Genomic DNA, 22,837 nt, shown 5'->3' on the forward strand with positions numbered 1-22,837 from the left:
GTTAAAATTGCAAAAAACACATTTGTATAATTGGTAAAAATAGTGTTAGGACTATTTCTGTGTACAGTCCCGCCCTTTTAGGGAAACAAACTTCTAGGTGAGTTAATTAAAACTGTACACAAGCATACATGTTTCTCCGGGGTATAATAAAGTGCAAGTGCAGAGGGGGTATGGACTTCGGAGTTTAAAATAGATGAACGAGGCACTTCTGTATAGTCAAGTTCAGTTCAGTCGTTCTTGTCTAATTCTTCAGCCGCTAGGTTCCAAAATTGGATTGCCTTGCAAGACAATTGAACAGACGAGCCTTCAAGACATTTTATAACAGCAACTCTGCAGGTCCTGATTTGTGCTCTCCTCCATGTTGCTCAGGAGAGTTTTCAGAGTGTTTAGTAGCGCAGGACAGATGCATAATAGGTGGAGTAGTGACTCATCTCCGTGAACACAAAGGTGGCATTCCTTCGTCAACCAATTCCGTTTTAATTCTCGGGTTAGGTCTTTCGAGGGGAAGGATCCCAGTCTCAATAGGGTCAGATTTTGCTTATAGCGTTCTGAGAAGTATTCTGGTAAATACAGTTGAGGTTTTAACGATTTATAGGATGGCATCTCCGCCCGTGCGTGTGTTTTGCGGGGCTTTGTCTGTTAATAGCGATTGTTGCTTGATGGCTTTGTTAGCTATATGTTTAAACTCAGAGTAGGTCGTAATTATCACTCAATCAGCAAATGAAGTCACACACTCAAAGACTGAACTCAGACCAATTTGATGTGTATAAAAATATTATTCAGCTGTATTTATTTCCTAGAACCAAGCAAGCCTGGCACAGCAAAGTGTATTTGATAATTTTTAAGGCAGGTTGAATAAATAAAAGCAAGCTGAATGAAAATGACTGTTACAGGTTTGTAAATGCTTTCAATAGAGTGGAAATAACTGTTATATTACTTTGAAGATTACTTTCTGGATTACTTTTTGTACTCAGTGTGATGCACCTAGATATCACACTGGGGTATTTCCTAGAGAAAAGTAAGCAATTTTTTATTCTTTGTAGATTTTTTTTTAAAAGTTTAATTCAAAAACCAACTCCACACTTAAAAAAGTTTAAGGAAAAACAGTCAACGTATTCCTGTGGGGAGAAATTAAGTTAATCGGTTGAGTGGTAAGTACTTTGTTGTGAGCGTATTCTGGGGTTAGAACCAGGGTTCCCACAGGGTCAAGGAGGCACTCTCAAAACACCCTCAGCGGCACTAAGCGGTCAGGTGCACAGTGCTTACGCCCTATGTTATCCAATGGGGAATAGGGGTCCTCCGGTTGGTGGCTGCTCACGAGCAGGCCACAAGGTTGCGAGTGCAAAGCTCCTGGTGTTAGGCTCAGGGCAAAGGAGGATCCGAGTTAGCGCCCAAAGTACACCTGCAGCAGCGCAGGGGCGGCTGGGTGCAGGGTGCTGTTTTGGCATCGGGTGCCCTGGGGTTTTCAATGGGAGTTGACGGTTTTAGATTTTGGCTGCAGGCTCGGTACAGGTAGGAACCAACAGCAGAGCAGGCAAGTTGGAGGGCTCGGAGACGTAGGTGCACCATAGGTTCTCTTCTCCACGGCGCAGGGCAGCTGGATGCAGGGCTGTCTTTTGAAGTCGGATATCACCTGGCCGGCCACTCTCGCTTGAGGGGGAGGGGGCGGGGTGTCCTTGCATAGGCTGCAGGCGACATCGGGGAGTCCGGCAGGGGCGAACCCATGGTGGACTCTGACACTGGAACACTGGGGGACCTCGCTGGGTTTCTTTGTGCTAAGCAGGCTCAGAATCTGTCTCTGGAGTTTCTTTTGAACAGACCTGCTGTTCACAGGAGGTCCGGTTGTTGTTGAGGGCATACAGCCTTCCCAGGGGTCTGGAGGTCGCTGGCTGCAGGACAAGGCGACTTTTGGCGCGGGATCTCTGGAAACTACAGACGGGCCGGTAGGGCTGGTGCCAAATTAGTTCTCTGCAGTCTCCTCTGCTGGGGGTCTTCTTTCATCCTTCATCGTAGGTTGGGGGAATCTGTCTTCTTGGTTCAGGGCTGCCCCCTAAATACTGTACTTAGGGGTCGTTTTAGGGGTCTTGAGGTCAGTAGCCAATGGGCTACTGACCTTAGGGCGACTACACTCTTGGTGTGCTCACCCCACAGGGGGGTTTAATCTGCTGAGAAGTTTGATACCAAACTTCCCAGTTTTCAGTGAAGCCATTTTGCATGCAGCAGAGTTAGTAATGACAAACTCCCAGCACATATACTCTTAATGGCATTACAGTACTTACAATGTCTAAGAATTGGTCTAGACACTATAGGGTTCATGTGCCTGTACCCTCACCACTGGTGTAGTGCACACAGCTAGAGGGGTGGATGACCTATGCCAGGGCAGTGGGTTGTAGACCTGGCACACAGGGCCTCTACGGGTGGCACAATAAGTGCTGCAGCCCTTAGAGGCCTTCCCTGGCCACAGTGCCCTTGGTACCTTTTACAAGGGACTGACATGTGGCCAGAGAGGTGCCAAATGGTGGTACAGTTTTGGTAAAGAACACAGGCCCTAGGAACCTGCCTGGCAGGGACCCAAGGCACATAGAGTCAAAGTGCATCAGTAGTCTGGCAAACATTTGGGGGGGGGGGGTTACTGCAACAGAAACCCAGCTTTCTAAAATGACGCATCATCATTGCTTAACAGGCTGGTTTTGCAAATATGACGCATTCGCCATTACTTTAAAAAATATATAAAAGCGGGCGCCGTGCTGCCTTACAGGAAAGCATGCCATGGGTGGACTAGGAGAAATCATTCAAGAAAATAGGGCTCACAGACTAAATGGAAAATACCAAGTAACAACACAAGTAAAAGGACCAGTCTCATTGGAGGTTACAAATATAGATACGGTGATACCGAGGAGGGAATGCTAAGCCTATTCATGAATCAAAAGCAACCATTTAGAAAAGACAGTAACAGGACCCAATTAAAAAGATGAGGGGGAAAATGGGCGGAGCTTCCAGTCCATACCTGAATACAGCACGCCTCGCAGAGCCACACATGCGCTGCCCAGGCTCGACCTTAAAAGGAGGAGCAAGTTATAATGCTTCATTGGATGATCTGAGGATCGGTGCGAAACTAGAAAATTGTGATTTAAAAATTGCATAACACATGCAGCTCATCGAAAAGTGGCAAATTCAGTTTTTATTTTTGAAAAGCAGCACGGCTGGGAGACAGAAAGACAAAAATTAAAGGCGAGGCAGGAATGCGGGTGGCAGAGTGGAATGGGTAAGTGCGGATGATGGTAAGAGGACGAAGAAGTGAGAATATATGGGATAAGTGAGGACTGCTATGGATAGGGATAAAGGGTGAAAATGTCAATGGCTGGTGATAGCAAATTGGAGTTGGCAGTTAGTATGTGAATACAGAGTGAATGCTGTGAAACTGTGCCCTGGGAGACACGATAAAGATGGAATAAGATTAATAAGAGGTGAGAGTGGATACAGACCGAGCATGCTAACAATGCAAAATATGGAGGGGAGGTAGTGTGGCAAGCAGGGGAAAACTAACAAGAGATGAGAATCGGCAGACAGGTAAATAGTGTATATGGTATGGATGGAAGGGAGAGGAGGGTGTTGAGGCAATCCTGGATCTTGTTAAGTGGATGAAAGTTTCTTTATCAGAGAGCAAGTTAAATGAGGTGATGATAGAAAAGGCGAAGCATTGTCCAAATGAATGCAACAAAAGAGTGTGTGGAATTTTATGTCTTATGAGATGTACAAATTGTTTCTGCATTTTAATTGTACTGCTATTGTTTTATTTTTCATTTATCTGAAATAGGGGACCCACAAAATTAAATTGGAACCTACACTTTTAGGCTTCTTAAACACTGACTACTTTGAAAGAAAGTCTGGAGCATCACGATAATGGAGATAAGAAACTACTTACTGTATCATTCTACCTGCCCCTAAGATGCAATAATGTATGTACTCCACACTCATTCCTAGCCAACATTACCTACTGGCTCTCAGCTAGAGTCTGTACACAAGGTCAAATGCAGAAATGAGCCAAAAACAACTTACTACAGAACCCTCTTCCCCATCATTGTTAAGAATTGCAAAATTGCACCTTCGTTTTGTTGGATTGCTCATCGATGGCAAAAATGGTTGAATCACCTCTGTTAACTCACATAGAATCATGAGACCCATCTTACAAAGACAGTTGCGAACACTGCTAAAACGTTTTGTTTGAGGATTTAAGAATACATAAATCCAACTAAATTTCTACAAGAAAATACTGAACAATGGGTCCAGATTGCTTTAAAATACATGCATCCGAAATATAGCAACAGATGCAGTGTGTAGAGGCTAGACAGAGCCTGTTGCTCCATCAAATTCCAAGACCTAGCATTACAATGATTTATTTTATTACGAATACAGAATCAAACCTATGGCAAGAGTGGTAGCAGTGGAGAAAGGAGGTAAGATGAGCATAGTTATTTTCTTAAGGATATAGAAAAAGCAGCCACTGAAGTTTTCACAGGAAAAAGGCGATATCAGATTAGGCACGTTCTGAGAACAGCTTAAAACAAAATGGCAGCTGTCAGATCTTGCAGATGAGTCCATTAAAATGGATAGCGACTTGGCAGAAGATACCAAACTGCAAGTAGGATGTCCAGAACCATTATTCTAAATTTAATACAAACATGAAATTATCATGAAAATTACAAAAGTGATCCAGACTCTACAATGCAAGCTGCAGTCACATACTGGAAGGAAAAGCAAGGGGTTAAGGAAATCAAAGATTCTAAATTTTGGTTTCAGGCAATACAAAATCTGTATGTGGTAAACCCTCTTTACATCCAGTTATGTGTGATTAACCATAGAAACAGGCCCTTCCACAACTACGAAAGAAACTATTTATGAATCTGCACGTTTATTGATGAAAAAAATACAAGCATTTGCAATGTAATCGATTTTGAGCTAATGGCATTGTAAATGACAATGCCTTTTAATTGTGTTTAAAAAAACCTGCAATAATAAAAGGCATTGTCATTTACAATACCAATAGGTCAAAGTTTCTAAATTGCAAGACCTACTGGATTGCAAATGCTGGTTGTTTACAAGCGCCCCATACTGAACATTCACGTTAATAGAAGCCACGCCCCATTCTTTAGACAAGCCGTGCCTAAAGAAACATCCGTGGCAGCTATTACAGTGAAAGTGCGTAAGGGGTGCTTTTACCCAAAAAAGCATTTGTTTTTCAAGTTGACAAACAAAGGCTTTTTTTGTAACAGCACCCCATGAAAGCGTGCATGGCAAGCTGAATGTTGCAGGAAAGCATGTAGCGCCTGCAGTAAAGAAACCATTTGATACAATAGTACTTGCAGAGTAAATTAATAGTACAGTGTAACAACAGAAGTAGAGGGCCAGTCATCATGGGAGGTTGCAAATGAAGACAAGGCAGTACTAAGGAGGGACTAACAAGCCTATTGACGAATCAGAAGCCAGCATTAACGAAGGACAATGACACAAGCCAATGACAAATATGGGCGGAGAGTGGGTGGGGCTTCAAGTCCATACTCCAATACAGCATGGCTCGCAGCACATGAACTGCCCAGGCTCGACCTATAAACTAGATTAGGTTTTAAAAAATTGAGTTTGAAAAGTGCTGTGTCCTCCATTTAACATTTTGAAAGGCCTATACCTAATACAATTAGAAACCCCAAATGACCACACTAACTTAACTGGATCAAAGCCTTAGTCTTAAGAACATTAGCATTTCAGTAACAGCCAGCATTATTTTGCTAGGAGAGAAACTTTAAATGAAAGGCAGAGCATTTCCAGGACACATACAGCTAGACAGGCTCCTGTCAAACCCACGCGGTACTGTGATTAAATGATTACGAGCATCTTCAGTACCACAGAAAGCTGAAACGGAGTTCCTCCTTCTATGCTACTATCCCATGGAGACTCGTGATATCTGAAAAGTTGACCTCCAGAGTTGCGCTCTCATTTTCAGAGGTGGCTCTGGCCTTGGGTTCATTCTAACTGGCATGACTGAGGGTAGTCTCACCCAGCAGTACAGTACATTTTAGCATTAATTATCTAGGGAAAGGAACTCTTATGCCTTGTTGGACTTAGACAAAGCTTTTGATGATATCTGCCTGGCAGCCATGTTGTTACCAAAAGGAATGAGAGTCTGGATACCATCAGTATACACTGAAAAGTCACCCGTTTATGCCCCACCATCAATGGTAAAAGAAAGGAGGTGAAGTGCCATGTAGCACTACACAAGTTTATCTCAGGTGGGTTACAGCAAATATCCAAACTGAACTGGTCTGTTTAAGTAGACGCAGGATGTCTGGATCCATTTTAAGGTAGGGTCATACATCTAGCCAATATTACAATGTAAAACAAGCAGGCATAACATTTTATTTGTTTAAAGGTTTGTTCAAATTACTAACATGTGCAACACTTTTGAACAGGCAAAAAAAAAGAACTTGGTGGTAACCACAGAGCGGGAAACAACAGAAATGGTGGGGAAAAAAATGGAATACCAGAATGAAAAGTATGGAAGAAACGTAAGGGGTGAGAGGGACTTGTGTTATTGGTGAGATTTAAGGCACATTAAAGGCTATAGGTCAACTTGATGTACACTGGACGCTTATTTTCTTTTAAGATTTTATAAAAATTTTATTTTTAATAAATAGTTGGTACAAATGATAGTGCTGGAAAATTTTAAAGTATTTGTGAGCTCCGCTGCAGCAGTTTTTCAACAAAAGAAATCTACAATAACACCACTTTGTGGTGATGCAATTTTTCCCCAAACTGATCTCTGCAAAAAAGGATGTTGGAGTGCATTTCAGAGGCTGTATATGATCTCCATATAGAGTGGACCCCAAAATACACAAAGTACAGGCCAAATCCAAAAACAATATTGGTGTATGGCAACTGTGAGCACTTGATTTAAAGGCATAAAGGGGGGATATATCCCCACAGAGTGCAAGCCTTGTTAGCATTATATTGGAAACAAGGTGAGAGAACTTCAAAAATAATTAAGTGTAGCAGGAAGAAAATAGAGTGGTTATGCCCAAGAATCCAGACACAAGTGGAAACAAGCATTGGCATAGCCAATAGGTCTCGCCTTTGGGACCTTACAAGTGTTTAGCCATGCAACAGTTGATGTTGTTGCACCAAGGATATTGTGCTGCATAACTAAATACTTATAAGGTCCCAAAAGCAAGACCTATTTTTCCAAGGTCTAGCAAATGAACAGGTCATGGGAGGCAGTGGCTTACTACTATTACTTCTACTAGTACTACTACTACTACTAATGCCCCCTACAATATTACTACTAGCACTACTACTAGTCCTACTAACAAATTATAATAATAAATATTATTCTATATGGCGCCTCTTGCCGGACTGCTGTAGCTCCTACGTGCTATAAACTGAAAGGTGCTCCTAGTAACAGGATTAATGGCATTCGCTAAGTTACACTTGGCAGGTGCACTTATGTGGATGTTGTAGTCCTTCATATCTTCCAACCTCGCCTCCCAAACACATGTTCCTTGAAAACACGCCCTCGCTCAGACCTGTGTGTAACCTGATGTTCACGCTCTGAAAACTCAAGACTTTCACAGGTCTGTTGATAAAAGGCAGACCACTGCAATAGGTGATAACAGGAATTCCATTTAGCACCTAGACTCGGCACCCCCATTCCGTCAGCTTTCAGTGGCAAGAGGGGTAACGTGCCTGAATGGGGTTCATGTCGATGTGAGTTATTAGAAAAATGCACATACTCTATATGTACGCTTCCATACTGCACAGTGCACGTATTAATAGCGCTGCAAATTGTAAAAAAATTGAACAGGAGCTCTAGATACAAAAAGGATACACAAGCACCAGTGCAAAGTTCAACCGCGTGTGGACTGACAGGACATTCAAAGGTCTCGTGAGGAAGTGCAGCATGGACAAGAGACAGGCAGCGCATGCCTTCCTCCTCTCCCGGGGCGTCGCCAGAACCGGCAGCAGTTTTGATGCCCTTCAGGAGTCCGAGCCAATCCTCTTCAAAGAACGCAACCACATAATATGTCCAGAGATGTTTTTAAACAGTTGCGCCCCTCCACCCTTTATAATGGCGGAATGTGAATTACAAGCATGTGTTTGTGAATCATTATTCCCATTATTAGTAATCACCTTTGACTGGGTTCTTGCAGAGCTCCGAGACACCTTGGGAGATTTATTTATTCTTTGTTCCAATGTAAAACATACATGTAAATACTTTAATGCGTATTAAACGGTTAATACCATGGACAGATACATTTCCCTGTGCGATGCGTGTCATGGAAACATATTTTGACGTGGCTTTAACATTTACCTTTTGTTTCATTGTAGGTATACAAAAGGAGTATGAACTCAAGCCTTACGGCAACTGTAAATAAAATATAAACCCCCAAGGCTCACTATAGCTTAAAAAAGTAGACTCCACTTTAAATACACTTGGATTTGAGACCTTTATTTGATCTGTAATGAGTTGCTAAACCTAGCATACTTATTTGAATACCTGCATGCCACGGTATTTTGACTACGATTTTTAACATGTAAAAGCATATGAAAACGCACAGGTGGAAAGAATCTAATGTGCACAGACTATGATAGCCAACAGAGGCTGGGTGACAGCCAAGATGTTTTGAAGTGTGCGGCAATGCCCCACAACATGACATTTAATAGTTTGTTTTAGTTTATTGGGTGTGACACGCAGCGAAAGGGGATGTTTATTGCAGCCCCAAATCACAGGCCCTGTAGGCCTGTGGCCGGGCTCGGCTCCTGTTTATTTGGGCAACCTGGGGACAATGGCCAGAGGAAGGGGGCGGGTCTAGCTCACCTGCAAAGCAAGACAGGCCCAGCCCGATGAAAGGCGTCCCCGGGGCTGGCGGCAGGGGGCTTCAAAGGAGGTCAAAAGCACACGGGTAAAGGGGTAACAGGTAGGAAATGGGCCTGGGCTGCCTATAAAAGCAGACAGCGACCCTGGCCAGGCATACAAGTTCAGCAGTCTGAGCAGGACAAGCGACCCGGAAGCTCCTTTCTGCGGAGTCATTGGCAGGTCACCCTGAGCACTGAAGGATGCAGCAGCCGGCCAGCCAGGATGATGGACGCTTCTACACTGGAGGTAGCGGGTTTCATTTCAACGGATGTATTATTTCCTTTAAATTTTTTATTGTTAATACTGCATTTTGTGGTGTATGATTAAGATATTGGTCATTAGCATTTTTGGGATAAAAACAGTCAATTGTTTATTAAGGTCACAGCCTGTAGATGGTCAGCTTGTTTTAAGGTAACATTCATGCCCGACTAGTTAATTTATACCAAACAACCTCTCACTCTTTGTACATCTCCGTGAGTCGGTTTACATGTTTTTGCCAAACTCCCGCCAGCTTTATTAGTTATTCACGATACCAAACACGTTTGAACCATGTGTTACTAAAGCCCCCAAACTTTAGAAATAATCTCCTTCGGGTGGACAGGAGCAAGTGCCAAGGTGCTAGCGTCCTGGTGAGGGTCAAATCCAGTTGCCAGTAACCTGCGCCGTTTTAAAAAAATGGTTTTACCCCATGCAACCTGTCTACTGAATGTTATAGCGGTCTAGTTTTGATTGTCGGTTCTTTGGTCGGGCATAACGCGTGGGTTACATGCTAAGCAACACTTCTTATTAGTGAGTACTGTTAAATAGAGTTATAGCAACACCAGTTATTTACAACGTGTAGAAACCGCATCAGTGCAGCATGAAGCGCTATATAAAACAAGTTGCCTTTTTGCCAGTGTTTGAGGACCATGCCAGCAAGCAAATACCTGAAGAACAGCAAAAAAAAAAAAAAAAAAAAAAAAGCAGCCGCGCAGTTTAAAGCAACCACGCTAATTAGACAAGGAATGTCTGGAATTCAGCTGGCACCCAGCCACGCTGCTGCTCGCTCCCGAGCTCCCTAAGCCAGGGGAGTTAACGTTTAGAGAGAAGGCGGGACATGCACCCGCCTTTGGACAACTGCGGGCTTTCAATTTTTGAAAGCCACACGCAAAGGCCAATAGAATTTGACAAGCAGAGGCACAAGCTTTCAGAAAGCTTTGTGAATGTCTGCAGTGATTACAAGAGGCCTTTTCCAAGAGCAGTGCATGCGCGCTGCTCTAGTCGAGACCTAAAAAGGAGCTGATATTCCCATTAGGATTGTGAAAGACCTGGATTTTAGCTATTACATTATTAGGAAAAACATCAACTGACAAGAACACTACATCAGTTAGATGTTGGCATACAGGCAGGTTTCCAGAATGCTTGCCTATCAGATGAGCTTTGTCGTGTTTAAAAGTTATGTAATCAGCACAGTTTAATCCCAAGCCCGGACAATCTAAAACGTAAACAAGGGATTCAAATTTTAAAAGACTGAAGAAAAAAGAAGAAAGACAGGATAAAACAAACATTAGCTCGGTCTTAAAGTTTCACATATAGGCCAGACCTATTCTATTGGCTTTGACGAAACAACCGGGCATATTGAATTTTAGTTTTAGTAGTGGGCCAGAAGCAGGAGCAAGAGCGCTGCTGGGAACATGTAAAGTTATCAGCGGCCTGTGGTTGTATATGGTTGCTAGGGATGCCAAAGTGTCAGCCCTGGAATGGAAACCATTAGAGGAACAACCCATAGGCATTTCAAGCAATTCATTTGTTTTGCCATAAAATGAACCAATGTGTCTTGCAGTGAAAAGAAATGTCAATAGGATTGTTTTTTTAACACAATACATATAGGAGAAAGCATCTAATGAGACAAGTCTGATGATTGAGTGCACTTCAGAGATGCAAAATAGTCCCCAATGCATTCCAATAGACGCGCACCCCAGAAGACTAAGGATACATACACCCAAGCAGACAATAGCATGAAGGTAGGACCAAGGTACTCCACTAGACTCAAATATGCGATTGTCAATGTCTTAAGTCAATAGTTGAATGGTGATTACCAGAACAAACCAATTGTTTGAAAGAAGCAGATTCAAAGTGTATTTACACAAGAGGCTGGCTTCGCCAGACGTAAGAAAACACAATACACCGGTAACGAGTGTGAAATTACTGCTATAGGTTTATAGTGAATATATCTCCTTCATATTGCTCTCGAAAGATACAGTTTCTACTGGATGTTGAACCAAAGGCATCAAAATATCCTGAACTAGACCTTAAACAGGTGACAAAATGGGCGTATCTTCAGGATTGAAACAAGCATTTAAAATGCAATAGGTCTCGCCTTTGATTAAGTTAAAGCCATTTGCTTTGCTATACAATACCATTAGCAAAGCAAATGGCTTTAACTTAATCAAAGGCGAGACCTATTGCATTTTCAATGCTTGTTTAGCCAGCTTCCCAATTACGGAATCCAGAGCAAGGTAAAATAGAGGCTCCAAAAAGTGGAAAATCACGCCCAGTGGAAGTCTTTGTTTTTTAATGTTCATGGATGGGTGGGGCAAAATGCTCATCAGCGCAGCCTCATAATGTTGAATCTGAAGCAAATTCAGCATTTCGAAGCAAACTTATGGTGACAAGCCTTGCTCACATTTGAATCAGTCTTTTGCTATGAATGGCCAGTGCACAGATTGGTCTCCCTGACAGCCATCATGCGTGTGGGGCATCCCAGCGCATGGCACTCACCCTTGTGAAGTAGGTCATAGAGGACCCCTCTCTACGGGATATACTTCTGCCACTGACCTTTGTAGAGATATTGTGCTGCCATTCATGTGGCGAAATGTCTGGGAGGGAGACTTAGTAATTGTTTGGTCTTTTTTGCACTCACTCAGGTAGAAAATGATTGATTTAGTAGAAGGCATCGGTCACAGCTGCAAGTGAATGGTGAAACTGCTGAAGTTTACAGATGCTCTGAAAGTTTCCAGCACTGGTCCTTAAGGTGGGGCAAGGAATGTTAACACAGCACACTGCGCGTCAATGCACGCGCTATCAGGGGTAAACAAGCTCAGGCACATGTGCCAACAAGCACCTCGGGCTGTCAACTTTAGAGTGCATCCCACTCCAGTCAAGATCGCTTCAAAAAGATAGCTGGCACATTTGGTTAACATAGGAGATGGGATACCCCATCTCTTATATACGAGTTAACTACATATGCGAGGTGTATAAGGAGAGAATTTGCAATGGACACCGTTGTTTCAGATGCTTTTCATGCTGTTTTTTCTGATAGACTGCACAGAAACACAATAAAAGTCAGTGCACTGGGTAAGACTTAACAATAAAGATAAATTTAAGTTCACGTTCCTTTCTGGCGCTCTTAATTAGAAGTAAAAGAAAGCTGCAAGGTTTTCTGTGTATAACAGATTGCTGTCGCTTTTAGCGACAGGCCCTTGTAGGTGTCCAATAACAAATATAATATGACTATGCTACATCACGCTGGATTTTACCACTGAAATCACAATGTATCTTTAAGGCATTTCCCAAATCAATCTGTACTCAATTTACGAAACTGTAAGGACGACGGGCTGCGAAGACTACACGGCTCTTAACAGCGGGTGCATTAACTCGTGGAGCTATACTCTTTTTTTTTTTTTTTTTTAACTGTCAAAAACAGGTTTATGAAGTATTGATATCAAAGAATGCAACTCCCAATTACAAATGCGCGTCCAGCGATACAGTGCACTACAAAAAATGATGTTAACTGCCCTAACACTATAGTTACATATATATCCACTCCGGAGTGAGATGGCAGAGCTCAGGGCGCATAATCGTAACCATTCGAACGTTTTCTCTAAACGTGTGGTTTGGCGTTTTGTGATAGAAGGTAAACCGCATCCGTTTGCTTGGGAGCCTATAGGGCCCAATGCTACCTCGGAGACAGCATTTCAGGTGTTTATGTGGCTGCAAGTATCACAAATGCAAAAACAACAGTTGATGGACAGAATGCAGAATAATGTCATACATTCACCCCAGTACAGAGATCTGGGCCTAAATCCATCGGTTTTTTGTTCACCATGCCATTCCAGTTTGAACCCAGCCATATGCAAATCAGCCTTGACCCTGTGCCTCATAGGAACAGTCCAGCCCGAACTGCCATGTCTGAACTAGGGTGGTGGAGTGAGCTAAAGAATGATGATGGATTAAACCCAGATCAGTTGACTGGGGGTGAGTGATTTGCTCAAACGCTCCGTCCATCATCCCCTTTGATATCGCTTTGTACGCCCTAAGTTGGCAGGGTATGCCCAGACGTGGGTCCCTTGCTCACTTTGCCACTGGATTCAAGATAGCCTGGCTGATGAGGGTTATGGACCCAAAACCGGTCCGAGGATGCTTGTTTCCGGTCCAGGGAAGACATGGCTTGGCAGTTCGGGCTGGATTGTTCCCATGAGGCACAGGGTCAGACTGATTTGCATATGGCCATGTCTGAACTGGGATGGTGGAGTGAGCTAAAGAATGATGATGGATTAAACCCAGATCAGTTGACTGGGGGTGAGTGTTTGATTTGCTCAAACGCTCCGTCCATCATCCCCTTTGGTATCGCGTAAGTAGCACAAAGCAGCCTCCTGAGGGAGTCAGTACGCTACCAAGAAATAGGCTAACACTTGAAGGATACAGGACACGTGAAACTTAATATGGCACGCATCAAAAGCAGACAAGATAGCCTACACAACATAAGACGGATTTAGAGGGCCCGAAGTTCAAGTATAGTTCACAAACGTTTCAGCTAGATATGCAATAGTGTTAGCTATTCATATAGCAACCAGAAGCCAATCTGGTTGTGATGTATTCTAATCTTGCAGAAACTTTCTGCCATCAACGGTACAGCTCCTCTGTGATGCTTTGGCATTTGAGCCCCAGACAAGAATGTCTGTGGGAAGGGCTGATACGTTTCCGCGCTGTGTACGACCCCTCCACAGAGGGAACCAAAGAGCAGCGTTAATGTTTACAAATTGTTCAACTGAGTCTAGTGTTTAAAAGGCTTGTGGAGCATTGCTTTTTTTTTTTCCATAAAAAGGGGAATCAGTACATGTTGGGATACTTCCAAGATAGATGGGGGGCAGTAAGCAGAGTCAGCCCTAGGGAAAGGTAGACATGACCAGGCAGCTGCGCAGGTCGCTGCAGGAGCGTCATTCATACAGCAGGCTACATCCCCAGGACCAGGAGAGCCACGGATGCAGGTCTTTGGAAGAAGAGCGCGAGCGTCCGTCCACCAGGATACCCAGAAATGGCGGTGCAGCGCCCCCTCGCTGCACAGCACAGAAACTCGGAAACATCCTCTCATTGCTTGTCACACTGCTGCCCAGATTCCCACTTCCTCTTAGCCTCGCCACAAAAGAGAAGCACTCAATAGTTCCTCAATCAGAAGAGCTAAAAATATTGTGCGTCGTCTGCGACCAAAGCACATGTCCCAATGAATGCAGCACAAGTGATAGTAGGCTCCTGCCGGTGTGGTGTTGGTGGGGGAGCTGCACACAAGCAGTTATAGTAGAGGAGGGTCCTGATTAACCGTTATCCTCGGCCACATACACGTTCTGGCGCGGCCCCAGTAAGACATCCGTCCCTAAAGGCTCCCACGTGTTTCACATTAGGGCCACCCGGGGCCCTGGCCGCAGACATTAAGGCTCCTGATACAGTTACAGGATTATATTTTCAGGATGGCACATTGTGCTAGTACTAGGCTAATCTTTAACTTTACATTTTTGCTGCAAGAAATATAGAATTATAGATGGGCGACAGTGAATTACTGAAAGGTTATGAGTGACGAGAGTTCTGAGTGACAAGAGGGAGAAAGGAGAGCCCGACATGTAAAAGAGTAGAGCAGGAGGGGGATGAAAACATTATGAGAATGAGGTGCACTCGCCCACCGGAGGTCTGCAACCTGTCACAAGGATCACAAACCTGCGCCGCCACCTTGCGGTTGCCATGGAGACGCGACGCGGCAGTAACGATGGAGCACGGAATGGGACTGGTTCAGGAGAGAAGTGTTGAAGAGTTGGGGTTTGCACTTAAACCACGACAGGAAGTAGAAGTGACGTATGCGTGATACGATAGGGTGGCTCTAATGATGGGCTTACGTTTCGTGGCTCAGGGGAAGGGTGGCGGTGAAGGTTTCGCCCCCAGCCGTGCACGGATAGAATGTGGGGCTCTTCACACCGTCTTATAGACGGGGCCACTGGAATTATACAATTTTGCGTCCGTGACGATTTTCGCATAATGATATCGGTTAGCTGCATTTGTCTTTTTTTTGGCGAAAATTTTTATTGTCTAAAAGGGAGCAGGCGTTATACTTTAATCACGTGGCATTACAGAAAATGACAATAATACATGTGGATCACATACAGTATCATAATAACAATACTGGTACCATCTTAATATCTATATCCACACGTTTCTGCAACCCCTTATCTGTATTCTCCTAGTCCAACAGTAGCGCGGTACCGCAAAGTCAGCCGCGTGTTTACTTTCGCATCGCGCTTTCACTTTAAGCACGATGCTAAAGTAAACACGCGGCTGACTTTGCCAAAACTGAGAGAGAGAAAAAAAAGTGCCTAGGGAGTAAATAAAGGGGAGAGTGTCACGCCGCCGGTAAAAGATCAAATCCCGGTGGGCGTGGCCAAAAGGGGACAAGGCAGCAACAAGGAGGGACTAAGAAGCCTCCTTTACAATGAGAAGCCAGGGTTTTTTGCATGCAAGACGACGCTGGTCAATTAAAATGATGGGCAGGGCTTCAACTCCGCCTCTGAGAGCTTCGGAATCTGTATCGATTCAAAGAAGCTCTCAAATGCAGAGAGCAGCGCATGCGCTGCTTTCGACAGCCGAGACCTAAAAACATAAAATTATGATCATCAAGTGGACAGAGTATTTATTATTCTTCCCAAAAAGAGCACAGTAAAAAATAAAAATAAAATAATAAATCTGAATAAATTGTGTACTCTTAATAAGAATTCATTGTGCTCCAAACATGGATGGATTCTCGTACCCCTAGTCCAGTGTGGATAACTACACTTCAAGTTTACTGGTTCTCATATCTGTACGCTGGACTTTTTTTTTCTTCAATACTGAGCATAAAATACAATTATTCCCAACTATATACTAACTACTTTCACTCCATATAATATGTATCATTCCACCCAATCTTTTAAGAAGCATCTTAAAGTCTACTTTATTTGACTTAATTAAATGTTTGCAAATGTATTAAGTATTCAGATTACTGCATTAATACTAATTTGCTCTCTTATAATAGATAGCCAGAGTTTTGCAGTCAAAGGATCACAAAAGTGATTACAATGTGGCTGATTCTCTCACACGTGCGTTGTAGGTGCTACCTGCATAACCATAAAATAAAATGCTGCAAACTTCCCGGATAGAAACAAACATATGTAAGAATAACATCAAACCTCTGAATTACAGTTACTGACCAATAAGAAGCCTAGAATTTAATACAGCATATTAAAGCAATCTGTAATCCAATTTCTAATGACATGTTCCCATTCAATATCAACCCAGGAGATTCAGAGGGAATAATCGAACCAATCCTCATTTTAGAATCAACCCATTTCACTTATTATAGGTAGCTGGTAAGGGAAGAAGGCACAGAGTTCTTATAATGAACTAGGGTGTTAACCCAGATCAACGAATGAAGCAGCACTATGAATCATTCACCGCCATGTGCTGCAGACTCAATATGATCATGAAGATGGTATTTATTAAGCCTGGGCGAAATTTCCCGTGTTGACGTAATGTTGTGTAATTCTGCGTTATGCTTGTTGCACGAAATTCCAGAAATTACAGCATGTTGTGTAATTATGCGCTATTTACTGCAAAAACATTTTTGCGGGGGGGGGGGTAGGAGGGGGGGGAGACAGGACTAACGCGAATTACCAAATCACAAGCGCGTGCTATGTGCAATGTATTTATTTTGCCCTAAAATATAGTGTGAGATTCAGGTTTTCACTCAATGTATCAATTGTGAATATTTTCTTACATTTTTATTATGCAAAAGCAAATTATGTGAATTTCACACACCGCTAGTTCTACTACAAGTCCTTGAAATAAATAATTACTGCAAAGGTCTTTCTTTTAAGGTGACAGCATTATATAAAGGGTTAGCAGTCAGTGAAAAATGTTCAGTCCTTTTCTCTGTAGTCTAAAAATCCCAACTCAGTTCTGAATTACAATATTACCTTCAAACATACTTTAATTACACTTGAATGTAATACATTTTTCAATTATACAGAGCAACATATTTCGAAATATAAATGTAACACATTTTATAAATTCCTATACTTAACTCACAAAATTATTTGGAAGCTTGGGGGCTCATTGCCGGGCCGGCGGCAGCGATCATTCCGCCATCGTCATGAGATTAACCGCCCTCCACATTATGATGGTGGTATCGCATCGCGGCGGACAGAAAGTCCGTCTGCCGCTTTTACGCCGGTAGCAATCGTCACGATTGCCTGGCGGAGCGGTCAGCATGCTCACAATGGAGGCTGAACCTAGCAGGCTCCGCCGGCACAATTATGATGCCGGCGGAAGCCAGCCTTTCCGTGGAGGTTGAACAGCCATTGAAAGGCAGACGGAGAAAGTCTTCAGGGGCCCGTTGCAGGCCCTCTGTTGTGTTGGGGGGGGGGAGGTGTGGGTGCACTGGCCCCCCCTACATTTCACTGCACCAAGTGGCAGGCAGTGTAGCGTCTGCCACGTAGTGCTGTGAAACGCACAACGTGCTCTTTTTAACATCGCGGTGGTGCTGCTGTCAGCAGCCACCGCCGCAATGTTAACGGTGCGGAATCCAACCACAGCGGTGGCGGTCCCATCATAATTGTATATGCGGGACCGCCGCACGCATGGCGGTCAGACCCAATCACTGCTACAGTGGCGGGCGGATATAATGAGCACCTAAGTTCGCATATGCAAATACTCACAAAGGGAAGTAGGACAAGTAAAAGGAAAAAAAATGTTAAACAATAACTCTATTGAAGATCTACTTGTCATTAGGAGTGCATATCTATTCATTTCATATATTAGCTGCATGCAAATAGCTTCCAGCTCCTCTAAAATCTACTTGCACATATTTAAACGGAAGATTTAAAAAAAATCTAGGCCTACCAAAATGTTACTATTTTAAAACTAAAGCAGCATTGAGCGACAGAAATAGTGGATAATCAAATAAAACAAATGTGGAAAGGAGATGCTGGAAAGGAGATGCTGGACTTAAGTAGAGATCTCGCTCAGTTGACAAACAGGATGATGTTTTTAATTTATAGAAAATGTGTCTTCACTTTAGTTTCTATAACACTAGCTACAAGATATATGAGAAAATCATAAGAAGAAACAGTTCTCTCTAAAGATGTACCAAATCACCATGGTGAAATCATCTTAGAACTCGACACAATCTTGAAAATCACTACACTACCAACAATAAATGATTTATTTTGTAACTAAAATCTGTTAACACCCTTGTTTATGAATCCCTTTGTGACCCTCAAAACTCGGAGTTCATTACATTAATACACAAATGGGGGAACCCCATCACATGAAAAAGAAAAAAAAAAAATACACAGGTCTGCTTCTGGTTACTTTTTGCCTAAACAGAAGCATGAAAAACACCATTGAACAATTTTGTAAATTTCACCACCAAATATTACAATCTTAAGAGCCCGAGTTAGAATAACAAGATTATCCCAAGCAGAGGAGACTACCAAGTAGTTACTGACAAGAATGGAATAGGGCTCTCCGCTTCGCCTCAGGCCCTTTGATTCCACCCCATCAATAGCTACCTGAATGACCACTTCTCCCACTTGGATAAAACTGCAAAAATAAAATGAAAACAAAATGGCATAAGAGACCCATAAGACACTGTTCTGTTATCTTTGGGCTAGACGCAACATATCAAGTTTACACAAATATATTAAAATATAGCTATACACGTAAACAGGTTTGCAGCCTTTTATATTAATTTAATCATGTCCAAGTCACAGACTTGAGGTCAATCTATGTCAGTTGTGGGTACTATTCTCATTCGAGAAGGTTTCCCTCATTCGATTTCAGTCACTGCAGTAATTACAGAGCAAAATCATTTAGTACCAGAATGCAGAGACAGAAGGAGTGGATGAACCACTCACGTCTGTAAACTTGAGATTCGAAAGCACCAGTATAAATAACCAGTAGCCTAATATTGTAGTACTGTAACCAAAAGTGATCAATCCTAGTGTGATCCTATATAGAATATGCCTTTTATTCCAATAGTGTGGTTTCTCAGGCCCACCTGCATTACGTACCAGTATATATCTTAGTATCATATTTCCAAAACACAAATACTCGCAATACTAATTTATATTTCCCAGATGTATAAAAGGGATTTTAAAATTGAAAATGTTGTGGCGACAAAAACAGTTTTGAGCAGGTGAAAGGGCTTCATCCCGTTGTTAAATATAGTGGCAAACACACTCAGCAGCAAATCTCAGTACTCCTTATATTCTCAAAGTTCTTTATATGTACTTTTCATTATCAGTTACGATATGTGGTATATCATGTTTTTCATGGTGCCGTTTAATTATTATTGAAGATAATCCCCAGTTTTAGACCACTCTTGGGATGTAATCTTTGCTTCACAAGAATAGGTATAAATATCATTCCAATGAATTGGGATTTGCAATAACAATTATGCTAAATGTCAAGACCCGCTTTGTACGTGGTATATATATGTATAAACACACTTCTCTCTATATATAATTTTCTAATATTCCCCCACAAAAGAGGAAGTTTGAGAGGTGGGGGGCTGCCTGGCCCTACTGAGTAGTGAAATAGGAATAATTAATGTGATATCTGTCTCTGTATTGGGATGAGCTGAAAGAATGGTCGATTAATTGGGCACTTGCCCTAAATTGATAATTCTGCCGATCTCTAATGGTGATATAAATTCTGAATCATTGCATCCCCATAATGACTTTAATTTAGTCCCTCCATTGATAAACTGAGTAAATACGACCAGTCTCAGAGCAAAGCTCTACCAGAGAACTTTCCTTCCTTTAAATGGAAAGTATAGCAGGTATTTGTATCAGACACAAGGGACTAAAATGAACATTAGTTTTTATATGGTTTGCATTCATTGTTAGTTGTTCATATAAATTGCCTATGATAATTTAATTGTTTTAAATTTTACTATCCATCTCAGGCTGATTATACCAGCGTTTTAATGTTTACATTTCAATGAATGTTGAGGATGATGTGTTTTTATAACTATAACTAGCGCGACTGCCACTCTAACACAAGGATGATGTCATCAGTGATGTCATGAGTGATGCCACTGACCATGTCTTGAGTCATGTAATATGTGACGTCATCAGCAGTGGATTGCGGGCGCGCGAGTTATAGTTATCTGAACTAACTATAACGGGGGAATTTCATTGGTTTTTTACGAGAGAAATATCCACCTAACTATAACCTGTGTGAAACCTATGGTTTTTTAAGTGAATATATATATATATATATATATATATATATATACACACACACACACACACACACACACACACACACAAACGTGTATACATCGATCGTAAGCAGATGCGTTGCGATATGCTATTTATAACAATTACTGTGTATTGGATATGCTAGAACAATTGCTGTGTATAGGGAGGAACTATAAATCAAGACTGCATATGTAGTTTATGCTATGGTGTTCTGTTACATTACAGGGAAGTTACATCACTAAAGGGGCTTGGTAACCATTAGGAATGTCAAATTATTTTTATAAAGTGATAATACCATGGAATTTGACCTAGCACATTAGTAACAAATGGGTGAATCTGCATTTATTAACCCCTTATGTGCCACGCCCTTTCCCCCTCCTGTGCCGGGCGTTTCATTAGTGGGCGGGTTTCATGACGAGATAGTCTCGTCATGGGCACAGCGCGACCGTGCTCCATGACGAGACTATCTCGTCATGGGCACAGAAGAGGTTAATACAGTTGATCTAAATAACGTGTTACAGAGGCGCATTTATTTTCACAGGCATGGCAAATCTATATATAAATACACTTTTCGGAAGGATATCATGTTATTTTATTCACTGCAGTTGTTTAGAGTTTCCAATTTGAACCAACTGGAAGTGAAAATCATAGATGATTAACCTGCAAATAAAAATACTACAGTATTAATGTAGATTTTGGTTCAGTTATACACGCCCAAGGACTCTTAGGTGGTTTTGAAATATTGGGGTATTCATTAAAACTAGACCAGGCCCCCAAAGGCCAGACGATGGCTATACAAAGAACATGAAAATAGTTTATGGCTTGAGGTTTATAAATGTTAATAGACTCCCTAAATAGTCAAATAAAGGTAACACATTTCGGGTGGAGAAAGGCTAACTCTACAAAGTCTGGCCTAATTGGTAACAAACCTTCTTATGAATCAACATACACGAGTGACAACACAGTACAAATACAGATGTACTGGATGACATATGCTATTTAGTAGCATGCATAAAGATGATTTGTGCAACTCTTCAAAATAAAAAATAAAACAATTGAATATTGTACACACTAAGATGTGCATTATGCCATGCAAATTTCAATATGTATAGAAGCCCCAAAAATATATTCGTATTTTAAATTTCTCATTAGTAGACCCTATAAGTATGGGAGAAACTGTTCTCATCTGTAAAGTAACTAGTACCTTGATTACATTAAACACTTATTTTATATAGACAAGTATCTTCACTCAAGGAATGACGACCAGTGCCACGTGTATTTTCACTGACAGGCATTATATAGTGAGATAGATATACACACAGACACTTTATTTGAGGCATTATGTCCCTCCCCACTTTCACTACAATTGCTCCATTCCCACACCCCAAACACGTTTTTAGTCCCCGGGTCTATCATTTGCATAAATGGAAAGTCAAGCCACTTATCAAATCTTACAATAAAGATATGCTACATTAACACAGCCCCTAAATAAATATACAGGTGCGGGATGTTTCCATAAAACGACCCTAAATAAATATACAGGTGCGATTAGCAAGCATCCCATGTTGCCATAAGACTTGCAATATTCGCACAGGTCGTGCACTCCTATTCCCGCCACAGACCAAAAGATACATCAAGCGCCAATAAAGAGGCCCCGCCTTCCTTTTTTTCCCCACTCCACTTCCATTTATAGCGGCCGCCCTCTTCAGTGCAGTCGCAAAATGGCGCCCCTTGCGGGCAGAGCACGCGCAGGAGATTCAACTAAGCGCAAGAATCACAAGCTTCAGGGTAACTAGGACGCACGGCGCATGTGCGCGCGCTCCGGCGGCCATCTTTTACAAAAGCGGGTGAAAGGGGGGGCGGTATTTTCTGTAAAGGAAAGGATGAGATAGGGTGAGATACCTGCTCGGGGGGCCTCCCGCCGAGCTTGTCTCCTGCTGCCACCGTTACTCTGCCCAGCTCTGCCAGCTTCCGGTCAGTCCCCCTTGCGTCAGCGATAACGGGGGTTGGCGCGTGCTCCTTTGCTCACTCTCTCCTTCTCCGCCAGCCTCACGAGCTTCGTCTGTCTACACTGCGCGCGCTTAGGCCGTTATGCAAATTAAGGAGGAGGAGACTATGCGCCACGATCTGCGAGCAGCAGGGGAGACGCCAACGTCCCGCCCAGTCCGTTCTACGACCAATCGCAGCGACGTTCGAAATTCGTTATTCAGATACAAAGGGGTCACGACAGGGAAAGAGGGCCGACGGGGTATGGGTGAGCGTTTGCCCTGTCTATGGCGTGCGCGAGGGGGCGTCGGAGAGCTGATGGAACCTCTAATGGCATTTGAAAAGTAACAGTCGCTGGGAGGTAGTTCCCACGACTTTTTTCTGAATGGCTTTACTCTTT

At 42.6% G+C, this 22,837-nt stretch overlaps 1 protein-coding gene across 3 annotated transcripts in view; it reads right to left on the reverse strand.

The window, feature by feature from the left end:
* Positions 1–22,546, reverse strand: part of ATF7IP (activating transcription factor 7 interacting protein) — a 764,672-nt gene extending 742,126 nt beyond the window's left edge. For all 3 annotated transcript variants that reach the window (XM_085601187.1, XM_085601185.1, XM_085601186.1), the window contains exon 1: positions 22,354–22,546. The gene's annotated coding sequence lies outside the window, so the exon portion shown is untranslated. The remainder of the gene's footprint in view (positions 1–22,353) is intronic.
* Positions 22,547–22,837: the final 291 nt, after the last annotated feature.

This window comes from Triturus cristatus, chromosome 4_2 (assembly GCF_964204655.1).
Source record: "Triturus cristatus chromosome 4_2, aTriCri1.1, whole genome shotgun sequence".
Lineage (NCBI taxonomy): Eukaryota > Metazoa > Chordata > Amphibia > Caudata > Salamandridae > Triturus > Triturus cristatus.